The sequence below is a fragment of the Arachis hypogaea genome, chromosome 3, assembly GCF_003086295.3.
Source record: "Arachis hypogaea cultivar Tifrunner chromosome 3, arahy.Tifrunner.gnm2.J5K5, whole genome shotgun sequence".
NCBI classification, from domain to species: domain Eukaryota; kingdom Viridiplantae; phylum Streptophyta; class Magnoliopsida; order Fabales; family Fabaceae; genus Arachis; species Arachis hypogaea.
The window spans coordinates 76533947-76556791 of NC_092038.1; the positions used below are offsets into that span (position 1 = coordinate 76533947).

Here is a 22845-nt window from a genome sequence, read left to right on the forward strand (position 1 = left end):
GCAAGGAGAATGGAGACTCAAGTAATCAAGGAGAATCCCAAGGGATCAGAAGAACATTAGCATACCAATAAGTGAAAGGTGGTGAAGTTCCTTCTTAGTTTACCTTTTTCAAAGCTTTAAATAAGGAAAATCATGTATGAAATAGAACATGCTTCTATGGTAGCTTAGGACTTTCAATTATGCATTTAAGTTTTATTGCTTAGGCTAAGTGTGCTAGCTTAATGTCTTAAGTGCTCACTTTTACTTTTCTTACTCGTATGCTTGTCTCTTTAAGTTAATCAAAAAGAAAATGTTATGAAAAGAACAAGAGTGGAGTTATTTTATGAAGTGCATTTTGAATGTTTATGGTAGGTTGATTAGTAAGCTAAGTTGGTTCACCAAAGAAGGAAAGAAAGCAACTATCTATCCTAAGTCCTTTGTTTGAGACACACACTTTGAGACTAGCTAAATAATAAGATCCTAATAAGAAAAGAGGAAGAGCAATAAAAATGAAAAGGAAAGAAACACAATAAGAAACAATGCTAGGCATCAAGGATTTCAAAATTGAGGCATGTGTCTGTGGTGTTTATGTACAAAGGATATACTTGGATGAATAAGCTCTTAGGGGTGCATTATCACTTGGTAACTTGGATTAACTAATCTGGGATTATCAGCTGAAAGTCCACTATCAAGAGTAACATTTGCTACAAAACACTTAGTAACCCAAAGAGGTGCTGGACACCAAGGTCTCAAGAAAGTAAAAATAACAAACCATATGCCTGTGGTGTGTGTGTATGAGGGAAAGAGACTTGAGGGAGTAGGTCCTTAGGGGTGTCTTAACACCTAGCACCTTAAAACCAACTGGTTTGGGAGTGTTGGCAGAAAGCTTATCATAAAGAGTCGCCCTCTTACAAGCACTTAGCAAAAAGAAAAATAACTTTGAAAAAAAAGAAGGATCAATAAGAAAGAAGTCTCAAAGAGTGCAATCAAGAAAGTGACTAAGGATTTGATAAAGGCTTGAAACCTAAAGGGAAAAAACCTAAGTTGCTATGCGTGACACCCCATAAACCAGGAATGCTACTTCCAGTTTATCTTCTTGTTATTTCATTGCATTCTTCTTATGCTTCAGTACTTGCTTAGGGACAAGCAAGCTTTAAGTTTGGTGTTGTGATGCCGGGCATCTAGGCCAGTTTCACTGACCTTTTCTTTACTGTTTTAGGATAGTTTCATGCATTTTCTTAGTGAATAAGGCAAGTTTTGGCTGAAATTACACTTACACCTTGATTCAAGCAACTTTTGTGAACTTTTCATAATTTCATGAGTATTTTGCTAGAATTGCATGATAAATTGATGATGCATAATCTCATGACTTTGGCTAGAGCTTTGATGCACTTTAATTGCTTGATTTCATGGCAAAGGAGGCAAGGAAGAACCACGTTAGTATTCACGTTAACCTAGTTAATGTGAACACTAACGTGGAATGGTAAAGCTTGCAACGTTAATGAGAAAAGTGATCACCAATAACGCCTGCGAAGCCATCCAAAGCTCACGTTACTTGCCACGTTAACTAAGTTAACGTGGTAGTTAACGTAGAAGAGAAAGGAACTCCAACGTTAATAGAAAAAGTGAACATTGCTAACGTTGGAGAACTTGGCAATGATCCACGTTAAGAGTCACGTTAACCTAGTTAACGTGAACTCTAACGTGGAAGAGGAAACAAAATCCAACGTTAGTGACAGTCACTTTTGTCACTAACGTTGGACCAACTAGCATTGCCTACGTTAACTTTCACGTTAAGACTATTAACGTGAAATTTAACGTGGAGTTGAAATCAAAGAGCCAACGTTAGTGACACTCACTTTTGTCACTAATGTTGGAAGATGACATCACTACTACGTTAAGAGCCACGCTAACTTAGTTAACGTGAGTTCCAATGTAGAGAATGTGGCATTTGGAGCGTTAGTGACAAAGGTGAGTGTCACTAACGCTCTCGAAGGTGGATCACACCTACGTTAAGAGTCACGTTAGCTATACTATCGTGGACTCTAACGTAGGAACAAAGGGGCACTAAGCAACATTAATGGGAAAGGTGATTCCCATTAACGTGTGCGAAGGGCTATAAGCCAACATTATTGGGAAAAGTGAGTCCCAATAACATTGGCCAAGTTTTGAGAAAGCAACGTTAGTGGTCACGTTAAGACCACTAACGTTAGATTTAACGTGGGTATATAAGGTTGGAACGTTAGTGGAAAAAGTGAATGCCACTAACGTTCTCGAACCCACAATGGCAATCAACGTTAAATCTTACTAAATACCCAAAGCCTAATTCATATTTCTCTGCTAGTTGGGCCCACAAAAGATGAGAAGTGCTTCAACTCAAGATCCAAAGCCCACATCCAAGACTTGAAGAACTCACTAGAAGATCAAGAGGAGTAGTATATATAGGAGTAGTTTTGAACTATAGAGAAGCTTGGCACATTTAGGAACTACTCTCTATAGATTTACTTTTCTGTACTTTTAGCATGGATTCTTCTTTTCTGCCATTTTTCATTTCTAGAGCTATGAACAACTAAACTCCTTTCATCGGGTTAGGGAGCTCTGTTGTAATTTGATGGATCAATTATAGTTTTCATTCTTCTTCTTCTTTCTTTCTCTTGATCTTACTAGAAAGCTTTCGATCTTAATTCAATTGGTTGGTTGTCTTGGAAAAGAAACTCTCCATAATTGGATCTCCTTTGAGCCTTGGAAAAGGGATGAGGAGATCATGCTAGAAATGCTTTCTCATGTTGGACCAAACTGGGGTTTGGGCAGATATAGTGACATGTAATCCTCCCAACACTTTGATTTGGAAATACATGTGGTATAATCAGTGACCACACTTCATCTCTTCCCATGAGCAATTAAATCAAGGAATTGGGTAATTGTTCAAGCTTAGAGAGATTGGATTGCCAAGGAATTGGGATCCAATCACTTAAGATTGCCAAGGAGATCAATGAATGCATTGATTGAGGAAGAGATGAGAATGAACTTGAACCGGAGAATGCAACATCTCCTGAACCCAATGATTTTCCCATTTCTAATCTTACCCATTCTCTTTACTTTCTGCCATTTAATTTCATGCTCATTACCCCAAATCCCCATTTAAGATTCTGCACTTTAATTTTTGTTATTTACTTTCCAGTCATTTAAATTTCTGCATCTCAATCTAAATTCTGTTTAGCTCAACTAGCATATTCTTCTAACTAAAGTTGCTTGACCAATCAATCCTTATGGGATTTGACCTCACTCTATTGTGAGTTTTACTTGACGATAATTCGGTATACTTGCCGAATGGAAATTTGTTGAGAGACAAGTTTTCATGCATCATGTTCGAGTTTGGACAACTGACGGTTCATCTTGTTGCTCAGATTAGGTAATTTTTTTTATTTTCTTTTCAAAAAGTTTTCAAAAATATTTTTCAAAATTTTTCCCTTTGTTTTCGAAAATTATTCCAAAATTTTTAAGAATGAATTCCAGAGTTTCGTAGTAACATGTTGAAACCTGACTGGCTGTAAAGCCATATCCAAATCCTTTTGGATTGAGGCTTTCACTTGTCAACATAACGGGTATGTATATGGAGTTGGATGAAATATCAGCTGTTGCATGCCTGATTTATATCTTCTAAAGCTGGCTGGCTATTAAGCCATGCCCAACCCTTGGATTGGAGCTTTAGACTAACATTGAAAGATTCCTGGAATTCTTATTAAAAATTTTGAATCTCTTAATTTCTTTTCCTATATGTTTTTTCAAAAAAAAAAAGAAAATACAAAAAAATCATAAAATCATAAAAACCAAAAATATTTTGTGTTCTTGTTTGAGTTTTGTGTCATGTTTTAAGTTTGGTGTCAATTGCATATTTATCTTGTCCTTGCATTTTTCGAAAATTCATGCATTCATAGTGTTCTTCATGATCTTCAAGTTGTTCTTGGTAAGCCTTCTTGTTTGATCTTGATATTTTCTTGTTTTGAATCTTTTGTTGTTTTTCATGTGCATTTTTGCATTCATATTGTCTAAGCATTAAATATTTCTAAGTCTAGTGTCTTGCATGTTTTCTTTGCATCAAAAATTTTTCAAAAATATGTTCTTGATGTTCATCATGGTCTTCAAAGTGTTCTTGGTGTTCATCTTGACATTCATAGTGTTCTTGCATACATCATGTGTTTTGATTCATAATTTTCATGTTGTGAGTCATTTTTGTTGTTTTTCTCTCTCATCATTAAAAATTCAAAAATCAAAAAAATATATTTTCCTTATTTCTCTCAAAATTCGAAATTTTGGGTTGACTTGGTCAAAAAATTTTAAAATAAGTTGTTTTCTTGTTAGTCAAGTCAAAATTTCAAATTTTAAAAATCTTATCTTTTCAAAACTTTTTCAAAAATTAAATCTTTTTCATTTTTCTTATTAATTTACGAAAATATTTTAAAATATTTTTCAAAAATCTTTTTCTTAATTTTATCTTTATTTTCGAAATTACACTAACAATTAATGTGATTGATTCAAAAATTTGAAGTTTGTTACTTTCTTGTTAAGAAAGGCTCAATCTTTAAATTCTAGAATCATATCTTTTAGTTTCTTGTTAGTTAAGTAATTAATTTTAATTTTGAAAATTAAATCTTTTTCAACCATATCTTCTTATCATATCTTTTTATCATATTTTTTATATCATATCTTTTTCAAAATTTTATCTTTTTCAAAAAATTTTGATTTCAAAATATCTTATCTAACTTCTTATCTTCTTATCTTTTCAAAATTGATTTTAATATCTTTTTCAACTAACTATTTGACTTTTTGTTTGTTTCTTATCTTTTTCAAAACCACCTAACAACTTTTCTCTCTCTAATTTTCGAAAATACCTCCCTCTTTTTCAAAAATTCTTTTTTTAATTAATTAATTGTTTTAAATTTTAATTTTAATTCTGTCTCACCTTTAATTTTCGAAAATCACTAACCCCTTTTCAAAATTTAAATTCAAAAATTTCTCCCTCTCTCATCTTTTCTTATTTATTTATTCATTTACTAACATCTCTCTTCACCTCTCTTCATCTCAAATCACTGCCCCTATCCTTACCCTTGTGTTTGGATTCTCCTTTCTTTATTCCCTTCTTCTTCTCCTAATAATAAGGAACCTCTTTACTGTGACATAGAGGATTTCTCTTCTTTTTCTGTTCTCTTCTCTTTCATATGAGCAGGAACAAGGAAAAAGGCATTCTTGTTGAAACTAATGCAAAACCTGAAAGGACTCTAAAGAGGAAACTAAGAGAAGCTAAATTACAACAATCCAGAGACAACCTTGCTGAAATTTTCGAACAATAAAAGGAGATAGCAGCCGAACCTAACAACAATAATGCAAGAAGGATGCTTGGTGATTATACCACACTTACATCCATGTTTGATGGAAGAAGCATCTCAATTCCTACCATAGGAGCAAATAATTTTGAGCTGAAACCTCAATTAGTTGCTCTAATGCAACAAAACTGCAAGTTTTATGGACTTCCATCAGAAGATCCCTACCAGTTCTTAACTGAGTTCTTGCAGATCTGTGAGACTGTCAAGACTAATGGAGTATATCCTGAAGTCTACAGGCTCATGCTTTTCCCTTTTGCTGTAAGAGACAGAGCTAGAGCATGGTTGGACTCTCAACCTAAAGATAGTCTGGACTCCTGGGATAAGCTGGTCACGGCCTTCTTGGCTAAGTTCTTTCCTCCTCAAAAGCTGAGCAAGCTTAGAGTGGATGTTCAAACCTTCAAACAAAAAGATGGTGAATCCCTCTATGAAGCTTGGGAAAGATACAAGCAGATGACCAAAAGATGTCCTTCTGACATATTTTCATAATGGACCATGATAGATATATTCTATTATGGTCTATCTGAGTTCTCTAAGATGTCACTGGACCATTCTACAGGTGGATCCATTCACCCAAAGAAAATGCCTGCAGAGGCTCAAGAACTTATTGAAATGGTTGCAAATAACCAATTCATGTACACTTCTGAGAGGAATTCCGTGAATAATGGGATGCCTCAGAGGAAGGGAGTTCTTGAAATTGATGCTCTGAATGCCATATTAGCTTAGAACAAAATGTTGACTCAGCAAGTCAACATGATTTCTCAAAGTCTGAATGGATGGCAAAATGCATCCAATAGTACTAAAGAGGCATCTTCTGAAGAAGAAGCTTATGATCCTGAGAACCCTGCAATGGCAGAGATAAATTACATGGGTGAACCTTATGGAAACACCTATAATTATTCATGGAGAAATCATCCAAATTTCTCATGGAAGGATCAACAAAAGCCTCAACAAGGCTTTAATAATGGTGGAAGAAATAGGCTCAGTAATATCAAGCCTTATCCATCATCTTCTCAGCAACAGACAGAGAATTATGAATAGAGTACCTCTAACTTAGCAAATTTGGTCTCCGATCTGTCTAAAGCCACTTTAAGTTTCATGAGTGAAACAAGGTCCTCCATCAGAAATCTGGAGGCACAAGTGGGCCAGCTGAGTAAGAAAATAACTGAAACTCCTCCTAGTACTCTCCCAAGCAATACAGAAGAGAATCCAAAGAGAGAGTGCAAGGCCATTGATATAATCAACATGGCCGAACCTAGAGAGGAAGGAGAGGACGTGAATCCCAATGAGGAATACCTCATGGGACGTCTCTCAAGCAAGAAGGAGTTCCCTATTGAGGACCCAAGGGAATCTGAGGCTCATATAGTGACCATAGAGATCCCATTAAACCTCCTTCTGTCATTCATGAGCTCTGCAGACTATTCTTCCTCTGAAGAGGATGAAGATGTAACTGGAGAGCAAGTTGCTCAATATCTAGGAGCTATTATGAAACTGAATGCCAAGTTATTTGGTAATGAGACTTGGGAAGGTGAACCTCCCTTGCTCATTAGTGAACTAGATACCTGGGTTCAGCAAACTTTACCTCAAAAGAAACAAGATCCTAGTAAATTCTTAATACCCTGTACCATAGGTACCATGACCTTTGAAAAAGCTTTGTGTGACCTGGGGTCAGGCATAAATCTTATGCCACTCTCGGTAATAGAGAAGCTGGGGATCATTGAGGTACATCCTGCCATATTCTCATTGCAAATGGCCGACAAGTCAGTAAGACAAGCTTATGGATTGGTAGAGGACATGTTGGTAAAGGTTGAAGGGCTTTACATCCCTGCTGATTTCATAATCTTAGACACTAGGAAGGAGGAGGATGAATGCATCTTCCTTGGAAGAACTTTCCTAGCCACAGTAGGAGCTGTGATAGATGTTAACAGAGGAGAATTAGTCCTTCAATTGAATGGGGACTATCTTGTGTTTAAGACTCAAGGATCTTCTTCTTTAATAATGGAGAGGAAGCATGAAAAGCTTCTCTCAGTACAGAGTCAAACAAAGCCCCCACAATCAAACTCTAAGTTTGGTGTCGAGAGGCCATAACCAAACTCTAAGTTTGGTGTTGAATCCCCACATCCAAACTCTAAGTTTGGTGTTGGGAGTCTACAACATTGACCTGATCACCTGTGAGGCTCCATGAGAGCCTACTGTCAAGGTATTGACATTAAAGAAGCGCTTATTAGGAGGCAACCTAATTTTTATTTATCTAATTTTATTTTATTTTCATTGTTCTTTTATGTTTTATTAGGTTCATGATCATGTGGAGTCACAAAAAAATATTAAAATTAAAAATAGAATCAAAAATAGCAGAAGAAAAATCATACCTTGGAGGAAGGACTTACTGGCGTTTAAACGCCAGTAAGGAGCATATGGCTGGCGTTCAACGCCAGAACAGAGCATGGATCTGGCATTGAACGCCAGAAACAAGCAACATCCTGGTGTTTAAACGCCAGGAATGCACCCTGAGGAGAGCTGGCGCTAAACGCCAGAAACAAGCATGGATCTGGCGTTCAACGCCAGAAACATGCTGCACATGGGCATTGAACGCCCAGAACATGCATCACTTCGGCGTTTAAATGCCAGAATTGCATGCAAAGACATTTTACATGCCTAATTGGTGCAGGGATGTAAATCCTTGACACCTCAGGATCTGTGGATCCCACAGGATCATCTCAGGATCTGTGGACCCCACAGGATCCCCACCTACCATATTCTCCCCTCTTCTCAACATTCATCCTCTCTTTCCGATAAACACTCTTCCCCAAAACCCTTCACCAATCACCTCAATCTCTCTTCCCAATTACCCCCTTCACCACTCACATCCATCCACTCTTCCCCAGAAACCCCACCTACCTTCAAAATTCAAAATTTCTTTCCCACCCTAAATGGCCGAACCTACTCCCTCTCCCCTCACTATATAAACCTCTCTATTATCCTTAAATTTCACACAACACAACTCCCTCTCCTATACCTTGGCCGAATACACCTTTCTCCACTCTCCTCCATATTTTCTCTTCTTCTTCTTCTTCTTCTTTTCTTTCTTCTCTTGCTCGAGGGCGAGCAATATTCTAAGTTTGGTGTGGTAAAAGCATAAGCATTTTGTTTTTCCATTACCATTGATGGCACCTATGGCCGGAGAAACCTCTAGAAAAGGGAAAGGGAAGACAAAAGCTTCCACCTCCGAGTCATGGGAGATGGAAAGATTCATCTCTAAAGCCCATCAAGACCACTTCTATGATGTTGGGGCCAAGAAGAAGGTGATCCCCGAAGTCCCTTTCAAACTAAAGAAAAATGAGTATCCAGAAATCCGACATGAGATCCAAAGAAGAGGTTGGGAAGTTCTAACCAATCCCATCCAACAAGTCGAAATCCTAATGGTCCAAGAGTTCTATGCCCATGCATGGATCTCTAGGAACCATGATCAAAGTATGAACCCGAATCCAAAGAACTATCTTACAATGGTTCGGGGGAAATACTAAGATTTTAGTCTGGAAAATGTAAGGTTGGCATTCAACTTGCCCATGATGCAAGGAGATGCACACCCCGACACAAGAAGGGTCAACTTTGATCAAAGGTTGGACCAAGTCCTTAGGGACATATGTGTTGAAGGAGCTCAATAGAAAAGGGACTCCAAAGGCAAGCCGGTTCAATAAGAAGACTGGACCTCAAGCCTGTGGCTAGAGGATGGTTGGAGTTCATCCAACGCTCGATCATCCCCACTAGCAACCGATCTAAAGTTACTGTGGATCGGGCCATCATGATTCATAGAATCATGAATGGAGAGGAAGTAGAAGTTCATGAAGTCATCTCCCTTGAATTCTACAAAATAGCCAAAAAGCCCTCTACCTTGGCAAGGCTAACTTTTCCTCATCTTATTTGCCATCTATATTACTCAGCTGGAGTCATCATAGAAGGAGACATCCCCATTGAGGAGGATAAGCCCATCACTAAGAAAAGGATGGAGCAAACAAGAGAGCCCACTCATGGAACCCAAGAGACGCATGAGGAAGCTCATCACCAAGAAATCCCGGAGATGCCTCAAGGGATGCACTTTCCTCCCAACAACTATTGGGAACAACTCAACACTTCTCTTCAAGATTTGAGTTACAATATGGATCAATTAAGGGTGGAACATCAAGAGCACTCCATCATTCTCCATGAAATTAGAGAAGATCAAAGAGCAATGAGGGAGGAGCAACAAAGGCAAGGAAGAGACATAGAAGAACTCAAGGACATCATTGGTTCTTTAAGAAGAAAGTGCCACCATCACTAAGGTTTCATTTCTTGTTCTTATTTTTTCTGTTTTTCGTTTTCTATGCTATATGTGTGTTTATGTTTTGTGTCTCTACTTTATGATCATTAGTATTTAGTAACTATGTCTTAAGGCTATGAATAATTCCATAAATCCTTCACCTCTCTTAAATGAAAAATGTTTCTAATTCAAAAGAGCAAGAAGTACATAAATTTCAAAATTATCCTTGAATTTAGTTTAATTATATTGATGTGGTGACAATACTTTATGTTTTCTGAATGAATACTTGAACAGTGCATAATTTTGATCTTGTTGTTTATGAATGTTAAAATTATTGGCTCTTGAAAGAATGATGAACAAAGAGAATATTATTGACAATCTGAAAAATCATGAAAATTGATTCTTAAAGCAAGAAAAAGCAGTGAAAAAGCAAAAGCATATGAAAAAAAATGGCGAAAAAAATTTTTTTGAAAGAAAAAGAAAGCAGAAAAAGCCAATAGCCCTTAAAACCAAAAGGCAAGGGTAAAAAGGATCCAAGGCTTTGAGCATCAATGGATAGGAGGGCCCAGGAAAATAAAATACAGGCCTAAGCGTCTAAATCAAGCTGTCCCTAACCATGTGCTTGTGGCATGCAGGTCCAAGTGAAAAGCTTGAGACTGAGTGGTTAAAGTCATGATCCAAAGCAAAAAGAGTGTGCTTAAGAGCTCTGGACACCTCTAACTGGGGACTCTAGCAAAGCTGAGTCACAATCTGAAAAGATTCACCCAGTCATGTGTCTATGGCATTTATGTATCCGGTGGTAATACAGGAAAACAAACTGCTTAGGGCCACGGCCAAGACTCATAAAAGTAGCTGTGTTCAAGAATCAACAAACTTAACCAGGAGAATCAATAACACTATCTGAAATTCTAAGTTCCTATAAATGCCAATCATTCTAAACTTCAAAGGAAAAAGTGAGATGCCAAAACTATTCAGAGGCAAAAAGCTACAAGTCCCGCTCATCTAATTAGAATTAATATTCATTGATATTTTGGGATTTATAGTATATTCTCTTCTTTTTATCCTAATTGATTTTCAGTTGCTTGGGGACAAGCAACAATTTAAGTTTGGTGTTGTGATGAGTGGATAATTTATACGCTTTTGGCATTGTTTTTAGATAGTTTTTAATATAATCTAGCTACTTTTAGGGATGTTTTCATTAGTTTTTATGCTAAATTCACATTTCTGGACTTTACTATGAGTTTGTGTGTTTTTCTGTGATTTCAGGTATTTTCTGGCTAAAATTGAGGGACCTGAGCAAAGCTCTGATAAAAGGCTGACAAAGGACTGCTGATGCTGTTGGATTCTGACCTCCCTACACTCGAAATGAATTTTCTGGAGCTACAAAACTCCAACTGCCGCGCTCTCAACGGCGTTGGAAAGTCGACATCCAGAGATTTCCAGCAATATATAATAGTTCATACTTTATTTGAGATTAGATAACGTAAACTAGCGCTCAACGCCAGTTCCATGCTGCATTCTGGAGTCAAACGCCAGAAACACGTCACGAACCAAAGTTGAATGCCAAAAACACGTTACAACTTGGCGTTCAACTCCAATAGAAGCCTCAGCTCATGTAAAGCTCAAGCTCAGCCCCAAGCACACACCAAGTGGGCCCCGGAAGTGGATTTCTGCATCAATTACTTATTTCTGTAAACCCTAGTAGCTAGTCTAGTATAAATAGGATATTTTACTATTGTACTAGATATCTTTGGTCTTAGTTTTATTATATTATTCATCTTTGGCCATGCCTGAACCTTCATCACTTATGTATTTTCAACGGTGGAGTTTCTACACACCATAGATTAAGGGTGTGGAGCTCTGCTGTACCTCAAGTTTCAATGCAATTACTACTATTTTCTATTCAATTCCGCTTGTTCTTATTCTAAGATATTCGTTGCACTTCAACATGATGAATGTGATGATCCGTGACACTCATCGTCATTCTCATCTATGAACGCGTGACTGACAACCACTTCCGTTCTACCTCAGACCGGGCGCATATCTCTTAGATTCCTTAATCAGAATTTTCGTGGTATAAGCTAGATTGATGACGGTATTCATGAGAATCCGGAAAGTCTAAACCTTGTCTGTGGTATTCCGAGTATGATTCAGGGATTGAATGACTGTGACGAGCTTTAAACTCGCGATTGTTGGGCGTGATGACAAACGCAAAAGAATCAAGGGATTCTATTCCAACATGATCGAGAACCGACAGATGATTAGCCCATGCTGTGACAGAGCATTTGGACCTTTTTCACTGAGAGGATGGGATGTAGCCATTGACAACGGTGATGCCCTACATACAGCTTGCCATGGAAAGAAATAAGAAGGATTGAAGGAAGGCAGTAGGAAAGCAGAGATCCAACAGGGACAAGCATCTCCAGACACTTATCTGAAATTCCCACCATTGAATTACATGAGTAACTCTATCTTTATTTTCTGCTTATTTATTATTAATATTCAAAAACTCCATAACATTTACTATACACCTTATTGAGATTTACAAGATGACTATAGCTTGCTTCATACTAACAATCTCCGTGGGATCGACCCTTACTCACGTAAGGTATTACTTGGATGACCCAGTGCACTTGCTGGTTAGTTGTGCGGAGTTGTGACTAAGTGTGATTCATGTTTAAGAGCGCTACCAAGTTTTTAGCGCCATTGTTGATGATCACAATTTCGTGCACTAAGTTTTCGGCGCCGTTGCCGGGGATTGTTCGAGTTTGGACAACTGACAGTTCATCTTGTTGCATGATTGAAGAGGATATGAGCTGGAATTAATCCAAAGAGACAATATCTCCTGATCCCAATGAATTCCCCCATTCTTATCTCTCCTATTCTTTTATAGCTTTACTTACATTCTGCAAAATCCCATTCCCCTTTACATTCTTGTTATTTCCATTTCTGCATTTTATTGCTTTCTTTTATTTCTTTTGCCATTTATGTTTCTGCCATTTATAATTCTGCACACACAACTTATTCTGTTGAGCTTGACTAATTCACCAATTGATTAAAATTGCTCAAATCTACCAATCTATGTGGATACGATCCCACTCCACTGTGGGTTAATACTTGACGATAATTTTGGTGCGCTTGCCAAGAGCGGATTCATCAATATTATTGGGAAAGGGTAGTGAATTCAGCCCATCACACGACCATCCAAAGCATCACCTAGTGTACATGTGCACAGCTCCTTGTGCATGCACAAAAGCAGAGATTTTGGCCGAGTGTGCGTACGCACAGGTGCCCGCACATGTCTTCATTAAAATTGCTCGTGACTTGTGATTTTTATGGATTGGAGGCCCAATTCTGAAGCCAATAGCTCATAATGAAGGGGGAAAACCAAACCATACCATAGGATAACATTAGGATAGTTTTAGGAGTAGTAGTAGGAAGCTTTAGTATAGTTTTTCTCTAAGTTTTTCATCATCTCTAGGGTTTATATTAGGGTTTTACATTCAAGTGTTATTTTCATTTTTTATCTTGGATTTTGCTAGCTTCCATTGTAAGTATCTCTTTATTGCTACTTTTTATAGTTACATTTTTCCACACTCTTTCTTGTAATTAAAGTCATAGTTCAATTTTATCTACTTTTTGTAATTTTAGCTTCTTGTTGATGAATTTGATGATTGATGATTGTTATATGCTTGTTTGAGTTATCATTGTTGATTAAGATCATTTATTGCTCTTAGTTTCAAGCATTTTCTCATTTTTCCCATGTTTAGTGTTTTTGCCCACCAAGTGTTTGACAAAATGTCAATTATGATTATGGGATAATTTTCCATCTCTTGCCTTGGGAAAAGTGAGCAATTAGATTTCTAGAGTTAGAATGTCCAACATTTAGTGATGATTCTTGGGTTGTTAATTGTTCTTGTTCCCACTAATGCTAATTTGTTGCTAAGGGGATTAGTAAGCAAGCTAGGATTTGTGGGTTAAGAACATTTATGCTCATTTAACTTACTCTCCGATGTGAGGGTTAATCAAGTGAGATTAATCCATTATAATTGTCATAGTTGTGGTTTCAACAAGGAAAGGACCCTTAGCTCATTCTAAGCCAAGATTCCATTTATGCTTTAAATCATTCACACACATATACATCAATCCTTTTATACGTTAATTGTCTATAGTATATAGCTAGTTCTTTAATTCTTTTATTAGTTCATTTGTTATAATTTTTTAATGTTCTTTTACTTCTTTATATGTTCATCTCTTCATTGAAAACCCCTTGTGCTTCACAACCGAAATTGTACACTCATTGTTCTCAAGAGTCCTTGGGAGACAATCCAAGAATTGAAAACTCCCGGAATTGAATTAGTTTTAAATAGTGACATCTTTTGAATTCAAATTTTGGTTGTTGGCCAATTATTGGGTTGGGAAATGATGAGTGGATAATTTATACACTTTTTGTCATTGTTTTTAGGTAGTTTCTAGTATGTTTTAGTCACTTTTTAGTATATTTTTATTAGTTTTTATGAAAAATTCACATTTCTGGAATTTACTATGAGTTTGTGTATTTTTCAGTGATTTCAGGTATCTTTTGGCTAAAATGAAGGGACCTGAGCAAAAATCTGATTCAAAGGATGAGAAAGGACTGCAGATACTGTTGGATTCTGACCTCTTTGCACTCGAAGATGATTTTCTGGAGCTACAGAAACCTAATTGGCACGCTCTCAATTTCATTGGAAAGTAGACATCTTGGGCTTTCTAGCAATATGTAATAGTCCATACTTTGCTAGAGATTTGAAGGCCCAAACTGGCGTCCAAACGCCCACCAGAGACACTTTTCTGGCATAAAATGCAAGAACTGGCACCAGAACTGGAGTTAAACACCCAAACTGGCATCCAAGCTGGCGTTTAACTCCAAAGATGGCCTATGCACATGAAAGCTTCAAAGCTCAGTCCAATCACACACCAAGTGGGCCCCGGAAGTGGATTTTTGCACTATCTACTCATTTTCTGAAAACCTAGTTTACTAGTTTAGTATAAATAGCACTTTTTACTATTGTATTGGGGTCTTCTTCCCCTATTTTTGAATTCTTATGTATTTTCAACGGTGGAGTTTCTACACCTCATAGATTAAGGTGAGGAGCTCTGCTGTTCCTCATGAATTAATGCAAGTACTATTGTTTTTCTTTCAATTCACGCCTACTCCTTCTGTAAGATACTCTCGTACTTAATTCAGTTAAGTCAGACTGAAGGGGTGATCCGTGACAATCACTCACCATCTTTAGTACTCGCTTAGCCAAGATCCGCGTGCCTGACAACCACAAGCGATCTACATGATGTTCAACGTAGTCATTGGATGCTAGCTGGAGTATATTCTCTTGGGTCTCTGATCCATGCGTTTGACTAGCATCTCCTGATAATAGAGCATCCAAATCAGTGAGATCAGAACCTTCGTGGTATAGGCTAGAAACAATTAGCAGCATTCCTAAGATCCGGAAAGTCTAAACCTTGTCTGTGGTATTCCAAGTAGGATCTAGGAGGGGATGACTATGACGAGCTTCAAACTTGCGACTGTTAGGCGCATTGATAGTGCGCAAAAGGATCAATGGATCTTATTCTGACACAAGTGAGAATCGACAGATGATTAGCCCTGCCGTGAGAACCGTAGCTTGACCATTTTCACTGAGAAGACGGATGGTAGTCATTGACAACGGTGATCCACCAACTTACAGCTTGCCATGGAAAAGAGGATGCATAATTGGAGGAAGACAACAGGAAAGCAGAGATTCAGAAGCAACAAAGCATCTCCAAATGCTTATCTGAAATTCCCACCAATGAATTACATAAGTATCTTTATCTTATTTTATGTTTTATTTATCTGTTACTTAAAACCTCATAACCATTTGAATCCGCCTGACTGAGATTTACAAGATGACCATAGCTTACTTCAAGCCGACAATCTCCGTGGGATCGACCCTTACTCACGTAAGGTATTACTTGGACGACCCAGTGCACTTGCTGGTTAGTTGTGCGGAGTTGTGAAAAATGTGATAACAATTTCGTGTACCAAGTTTTTGGCGCCGTTGCCGGGGATTGTTCGAGTTTGGACAACTTACGGTTCATCTTGTTGCTTAGATTAGGTAATTTTATTTTATGTTTAAGCTTTTTATTTTTATTTTTGAAAAAAACTACAAAAAATTAATAAAATCATAAAAACCAAAAAAATATTTTTTGTGTTTCTTGTTTGAGTCTAGTCTTAAATTTTAAGATTGGTGTCAATTGCATGCTTTAATTTTTCTTAATTTTTGAAAACATATGCATTGTGTTCTTCATTGATCTTCAAGTTATTCTTGATAATTTTCCTTGTTCTGATCTTTAAATTCTCCTGTTTTGTGTCTTTTCTTGTTTTTCATATGGATTTTCAAAATCATAGTGTTTAAACATTAAAAATTTCTAAGTTTGGTGTCTTGCATATCTTTCTTTTCTTAAAAATTTTCAAAATTATGTTCTTGATGTTCATCATGATCTTCAAAGTGTTTTTGGTGTTCATCTTGACATTCAAAGTGTTCTTGCATGCATTACTTATTCTGATCTTAATTTTTCATGTTTTGTGTCATTTTGTTGTTTTTCTCTCTCCACATTAAAAATTCAAAAAAATATCAAAAATTTCTATTTTCAAGTAAATAATACAGAGAAATGAAGATTCAAAACATACAGCAGAGGAATCACAGAAAAAGCTGGGCATTTAGAAAAATGCCCAATAAGGAAGGAATTCTGGCGTTAAATGCCAGCCAGGGTATTTGGCTGGGCGTTAAACGCCCAAAGAGGTAGCATTCTGGGCGTTAAACACCAGAATGGATAGCATCCTGGGCGTTTAACTCCAGGATGACAGAGGGGAGGTAATTTCGTTTCAAATTTAATTTTTTTTTCAAATTTTTCATGTTTTAAATCATAATTTTAAAATCTTATCTTTCCACATTTTCAAAAATCCTTGCTAACAATTCATGTTTTGATTCAAAAATTGCAAGTTTGTTACTTTCTTGTTAAGAAAGGATCAATCTTTAAATTTTAGAATCATATCTTTTAGTTTCTTGTTAGTCAAGTCATCAATTTTAAATAAATCAAAATTTTTTCAATCATATCTTTTTAAAATCAAATCTTTTTTCAATCAAATCTTTTTCAATCATACCTTTTTAAATTTTGATTTCAAAATATTTTTCTAACTTCTTATCTTTTCAAAATTATTTTCAAATTTTTTTTCAACTAATTACTATTTCTTATCTTTTTCGAAATCACTAAACACTTTTTCAAAAATCTTTTTAATTTAAACTAAAACAATTAATTAATTAAAAATATTTTTAGTTTTAAAATCTTTTTAAATCTTTTAAGTTTTAATTTTCGAATACTCTCTCTCTCTCATCTCTTTCTATTTATTTGCTAACACTTCACTTCTACTTATAATTTGAACCCTCTCTCTCCCTCTGTGTTTGAATTTTTCTTATTCTCTCTCTACCTCATTCCTATATTCTTCTTTTCTTCTAACACATCAAGAAATCTCTATACTGTGACATAGAGGATTCCATTACTCCTTTTTGTTCTCTTTTTTTTCATATGAGCAGAAACAGGGATAAAAACATTCTTGTTGAAGCTGATCCTGAACCTGAAAGGACTCTGAAGAAGAAGTTAAGAGAAGCTAAAGCACAACACTTTGGAGAGGACCTTACAGAGAATTTCGAAAAAGAAGCAGACATGGCAGTCGAACCCAACAACAATGCTAGAGATGCAAGGAAGATGCTTGGTGACTATACTGCACTAACTTCCAACTTCTATGGAAGAAGCATCTCAATTCCTACCATTGGAGCAAACAACTTTGAACTTAAACCTCAATTAGTTTCTCTAATGCAGCAGAATTGCAAGTTTTATGGACTTCCATCGGAAGATCCTCATCAGTTCTTAGCTGAATTCTTGCAAATCTGTGATATTGCTAAGATCAATGGGGTTGATCCCGAGGACTACAGACTTATGCTTTTTCCATTTGCTATAAGAGATAGAGCTAGGATATGGTTGGACTCACAACCTAGAGAAAGCCTGAACTCTTGGGACAAGTTGGTCAACGCTTTCTTGACCAAATTCTTTCCACCTCAAAAGCTGAGCAAGCTTAGAGTGGACGTCCAAACCTTCAAACAGAAGGAAGGTGAATCCCTCTATGAAGCTTGAGAAAGATACAAGCAATTAACAAAAAGGTGTCATTCTTACATGCTTCCCAAATGGAGCATCATATGTATATTCTATGATGGTCTATCTGAATTGTCCAAGATGTCATTGGACCATTCTGCTGGTGGATCCCTTCATCTGAAAACCCCTGCAGAAGCCCATGAACTCATTGAGATGGTTGCGAATAACCAGTTCATGTACACTTCTAAAAGAAATCCTGTGAATAATGGGACGACTCAGAAGAAAGGAGTTCTTGAGATTGATACTCTGAATACCATATTGGTTCAAAATAAAATATTGAATCAGCAAGTCAATATAATTTCTCATAATCTGACTGGATTGTAAGCTACATCTGGCAGTACTAAAGAAGCCTCCTGTGAAGGAGAAGCTTATGACCTTGAGAATCCTGCAATGGAAGAGGTGAATTACATGGGAGAATCCTATAGAAACAACTATAATCCTTCATGGAGGAATCATCCAAATGTCTCATGGAAGGATCAACAGAAGCCTCAACAAGGCCTCAACAACAATAATGGTGGGATAAATAAGTTTGGCAATAGCAAACCTCTTCCATCATCTTCTCAGCAACAGACAGAGAATTCTGAGCAGAGCCTCTCTGGCTTAGCAAACATAGTCTCTGATCTATCTAAGACCACTCTCAGTTTCATGAATGAAACAAGGTCCTCCATTAGAAATTTGGAGGCACAAGTGGGTCAGGTGAGTAAAAGAGTTACTGAAACTCCTCCTAGTACTCTCCCAAGCAATACAGAAGAGAATCCCAAAAGAGAGTGCAAGGCCATAACCATATCCAAAGTGGCCGAACCTGGAGAGAGTGAAAAGGCAGTGATTTCCAGTGAGGAAGACCCTGCTGGACATCCACTGACCAATAAGGAGTTCCCTAATGAGGAACCAAAGGAATCTGAGGCTCATCCAGAGACCATAGAGATTCCATTGAACTTACTATTGCCATTCATGAGCTCTGATGAGTATTCTTCCTCTGAAGAGGATGAAGATATCACTGAAGAGCAAATTGCTAGGTATCTAAGAGCAATCATGAAGCTTAATGCCAAGTTATTTGGTAATGAGACTTGAGAGGATGAACCTTCATTGCTCATTAATGAATTGAATGCCTTGGTTCAACAAAAACTACCTCAGAAGAAATCGGATCCAAGAAGGTTCTTAATACCTTGTACCATAGGCACCATGACCTTTGAAAAGGCTCTATGTGACCTGGGGTCAGGTATCAACCTCATGCCATTCTCTGTAATGGAGAAACTAGGGATCTTTGAGGTACAAGCTGCAAGAATCTCACTAGAGATGGCAGACAAATCAATGAAACAAGCTTATAGACTTGTAGAGGATGTCTTAGTGAAGGTTGAAGGCCTTTACGTCCCTGCTGACTTTATAATCCTAGACACTGGAAAGGATGAGGATAAATCTATCATCCTTGGAAGACCCTTCCTAGCCACAACAAGGGTTGTGATTGATATGGACAGAGGAGAGTTAGTCCTTCAATTGAATGAGGACTACCTTGTGTTCAAGACCCAAGGATCTTCTTTTGTAAACATGAAGAAGAAGCATGAAAAGCTTCTCTCGATACAGAGCCAGACAGAGCCCCCACACTCAACTTTTAAGTTTGGTGTTGGAAGGCCACAACCATGCTCTGAGCATCTGTGAAGCTCTGTAAGAGCTTCCTGTCAAGATATTGACATTAAAGAAGCGCTTATTATAAGGCAACCCAATTTTATTTATCTATATTAATTACTTTTTCATTCTATTTTCTAGTGTTAGTCTATGTCTTCTTTAGGTTGATGATCATGTGAAGTCACAAAAACAGCTACAGAATTAAAGCAGGAATAAAAAAAGCATCAAAAATAGCACACCCTGGAGAACGAGCTTACTGGCGTTCAAACGCCAGTAAGGCTAGCAAAGTGGGCGTTTAACGCCTAGTCTGGCACCATTCTGGGCGTTAAACACCATAAATGGCACACAGACTGGCGTATAATTCCAGAAAAGGTGTCTAGTGTCTGGCTGGTGTTAAAAGCTAGTAAGGGTAGCAGAATGGGCGTTTAACGCCCAGTTTGGCAGCATTTTGGGACATAAACACCAAAACTGGCAGCCAGACTGGCGTTTAACACCAGAAAGGGGCATCAGCCTATTGTTTAATGCTAGAAAAGCCACACAGAGGGCGTTTAAACGCCAGAAAGGTACAGGAATGATAAATCCTTGACACCTCAGGATCTGTGGACCCCACAAGATCCCTACCTACCCCAACTCACTCTCATTCCTCTTCACATCTTTCCATAACACTCTTTCCCAAACACCATTCACCTATCAAATCCTACCCTCTTCCCCATAATCTCTTCACTACTCACATACATCCACTGTTTCCCATCATACAACTCACCTACCCTCACCCACTCAAATTCAAACTATTTTCCTCCTAAACCCAACCCCTATCACACGGATTCCCTCTCCCCTTTACCCTATAAATACCCCCTTACTTCTTTATTTTCACACATCATAAACACTCCCAACCCCCCTTGGCCGAACCACTCCCACACCTCCATCTCCTCTATTTCTTCTTCTTCTCCTCCTTTCTTTCTTATTTTGCTCGAGGACGGGCAAACCTTTTAAGTTTGGTATGGGAAAAAAGCTGTGCTTTTTATTTTTTCATAACCATTAATGGCACCTAAGACCGGAGAAACCTCTAGAAAGAGGAAAGGGAAAGCAATTGCTTCCACCTCCGAGTCATGCGAGATGGAGAGATTCATCTCAAAAGCCCATTACTAGAAAGAGGATGGAGCAAACAAGAGATCCCACTCATGGACCTCAACAAAAGCATGAGGAAGTCCCTCATCAAGAAATCCCTGAGATGCCTCAAGGGATGCATTTTCCTCCACACAACTATTGGGAGCAACTCAACACCTCTTTAGGAGATTTGAGTTCCAGTATAGAGCAACTAAGAATAGAGCACCAAGAGCACTCCATTATCTTCCATGAAATTAGAGAGGACCAAAGAGCCATGAGGGAGGAGCAACAAAGGTAAGGAAGAGATATTGAGGAGCTTAAGCACTCCATAGGATCTTCAAGAGGAAGAACTAGCCGCCGTCACTATGGTGGACCCGTTCTTTAATTTCCTTGTTCTTAATTTTCTGTTTTTCAGTTTTTATGCTTTATGTTTTTTCTATGTTTGTGTCTTTATTACATGATCATTAGTGTCTAGTGCCTATGTCTTAAAACTATGAGTGTTCCATGAATCCTTCACCTTTCTTAAATGAAAAATGTTTCTATTTGCAATAGAACAAGAAGTACATGAATTTCGAATTCTATCTTGAAATTAGCTTAATTATTTTGATGTGGTGGCAATGCTTTTTGTTTTCTGAATGAATGCTTGAACAGCGCATATTTTTTATAGTGAAGTTTATGAATGTTAAAATTGTTGGCTCTTGAAAGAATAATGAAAAAGGAGAAATGTTATTGATAATCTGAAAAATCATGAAATTAATGCTTGAAGCAAGAAAAAGCAGTGAAAAATACAAAGCTTGCGAAAAAAATAGGCGAAAAAAAAAAGAAAGAAAAGAAAAAGTAAGCAGAAAAAGCCAATAGCTCTTTAAACCAAAAGGCAAGAGCAAAAAGCTAGTAACCCTTTAAACTAAAAGACAAGGGTAAAGAGGATCTAAGGCATTGAGCATCAGTGGATAAGAGGGTCCAAGGGATTAAAATCCTGGCCTAAGTGGCTAAATCAAGCTGTCCCTAACCATGTGCTTGTGTCATGAAGGTCCAAGTGAAAAGCTTGGGATTGAGTGGTTAAAGTCATGATCCAAAGCAAAAGAGTGTGCTTAAGAACTCTGGCCACCTCTAACTGGGGACTCTAGCAAAGCTGAGTCACAATCTGAAAAGGTTCACCCAGTTATGTCTTTGTGGCATTTATGTATCCGGTGGTACTACTGGAAAACAATATGCTTAGGGTCACGGCCAAGACTCATAAGTAGTTGTGTTCAAGAATCAACATACTGAACTAAGAGAATCAATAACACTGTCTAAATTTTGAGTTCCTATGGATGCCAATCATTCTGAACTTCAAAGGATAAAGTGAGATGCCAAAACTGTTCAGAAGCAAAAAGCCACAAGTCCCGCTCATCTAATTAGAACAAAGCTTCATTGATATTTTGGGATTTATTGTATATTCTCTTCTTTTTATCTTATTTTTAGTTGCTTTGGGACAAGTAACAATTTAAGTTTGGTGTTATGATGAGCGGATAATTTATACGCTTTTTGGCATTGTTTTTTAGGTAGTTTCTAGTATGTTTTAGTCACTTTTAGTATATTTTTATTAGTTTTTATGTAAAATTCATATTTCTAGACTTTACTATGAGTTTGTATGATTTTCTATGATTTCAGGTATTTTCTGGCTGAAATTGAGGGACTTGAGCAAAAATCTGATTCCAAAGCTGAGAAAGGACTGCAGATGTTGTTGGATTCTAACCTCCCTGTAGTCGAAGTGGATTTTCTGGAGCTACAGAAGCCCAATCGCCAAGCTCTCAATTGTGTTAGAAAGTAGACATCCTGGGCTTTCCATAAATGTATAATTGTATATACTTTACCCGAGATTTGATGGCCCAAACTGGTGTCCAAATGCCCACCAGAGACCCTTTTCTGGCGTAAAACGCCGGAACTGGCACCAGAACTGGAGTTAAACGCCCAAATTGGCATCCAAGCTGGTGTTTAACTCCAAAGATGGCCTATTCACGTGAAAGCTTCAAAGCTCAGCCCAAGGACACACCAAATGGGCCCAGAAGTGGATTTCTGCACTATCTACTCATTTTCTAAAAACCTAGTTTACTAGTTTAGTATAAATAGCACTTTTTACTATTGTATTGGGGTCTTCTTCCCCTGTCTTCGAATTCTTATGCCATTTGGGAGGCTGGCCATTCGGCCATTCCTAGACCTTTTATTCTTATGTATTTTCAATGGTGGAGT

General features: G+C 37.4%; 1 non-coding gene across 1 annotated transcript; it reads right to left on the bottom strand.

The window, feature by feature from the left end:
- Positions 1–5735: 5735 nt before the first annotated feature.
- On the bottom strand, positions 5736–5839 carry LOC112793804 (small nucleolar RNA R71). Its single transcript, XR_003198495.1, has one exon. It is a non-coding gene; the product is annotated as a small nucleolar RNA R71 (small nucleolar RNA).
- Positions 5840–22845: the final 17006 nt, after the last annotated feature.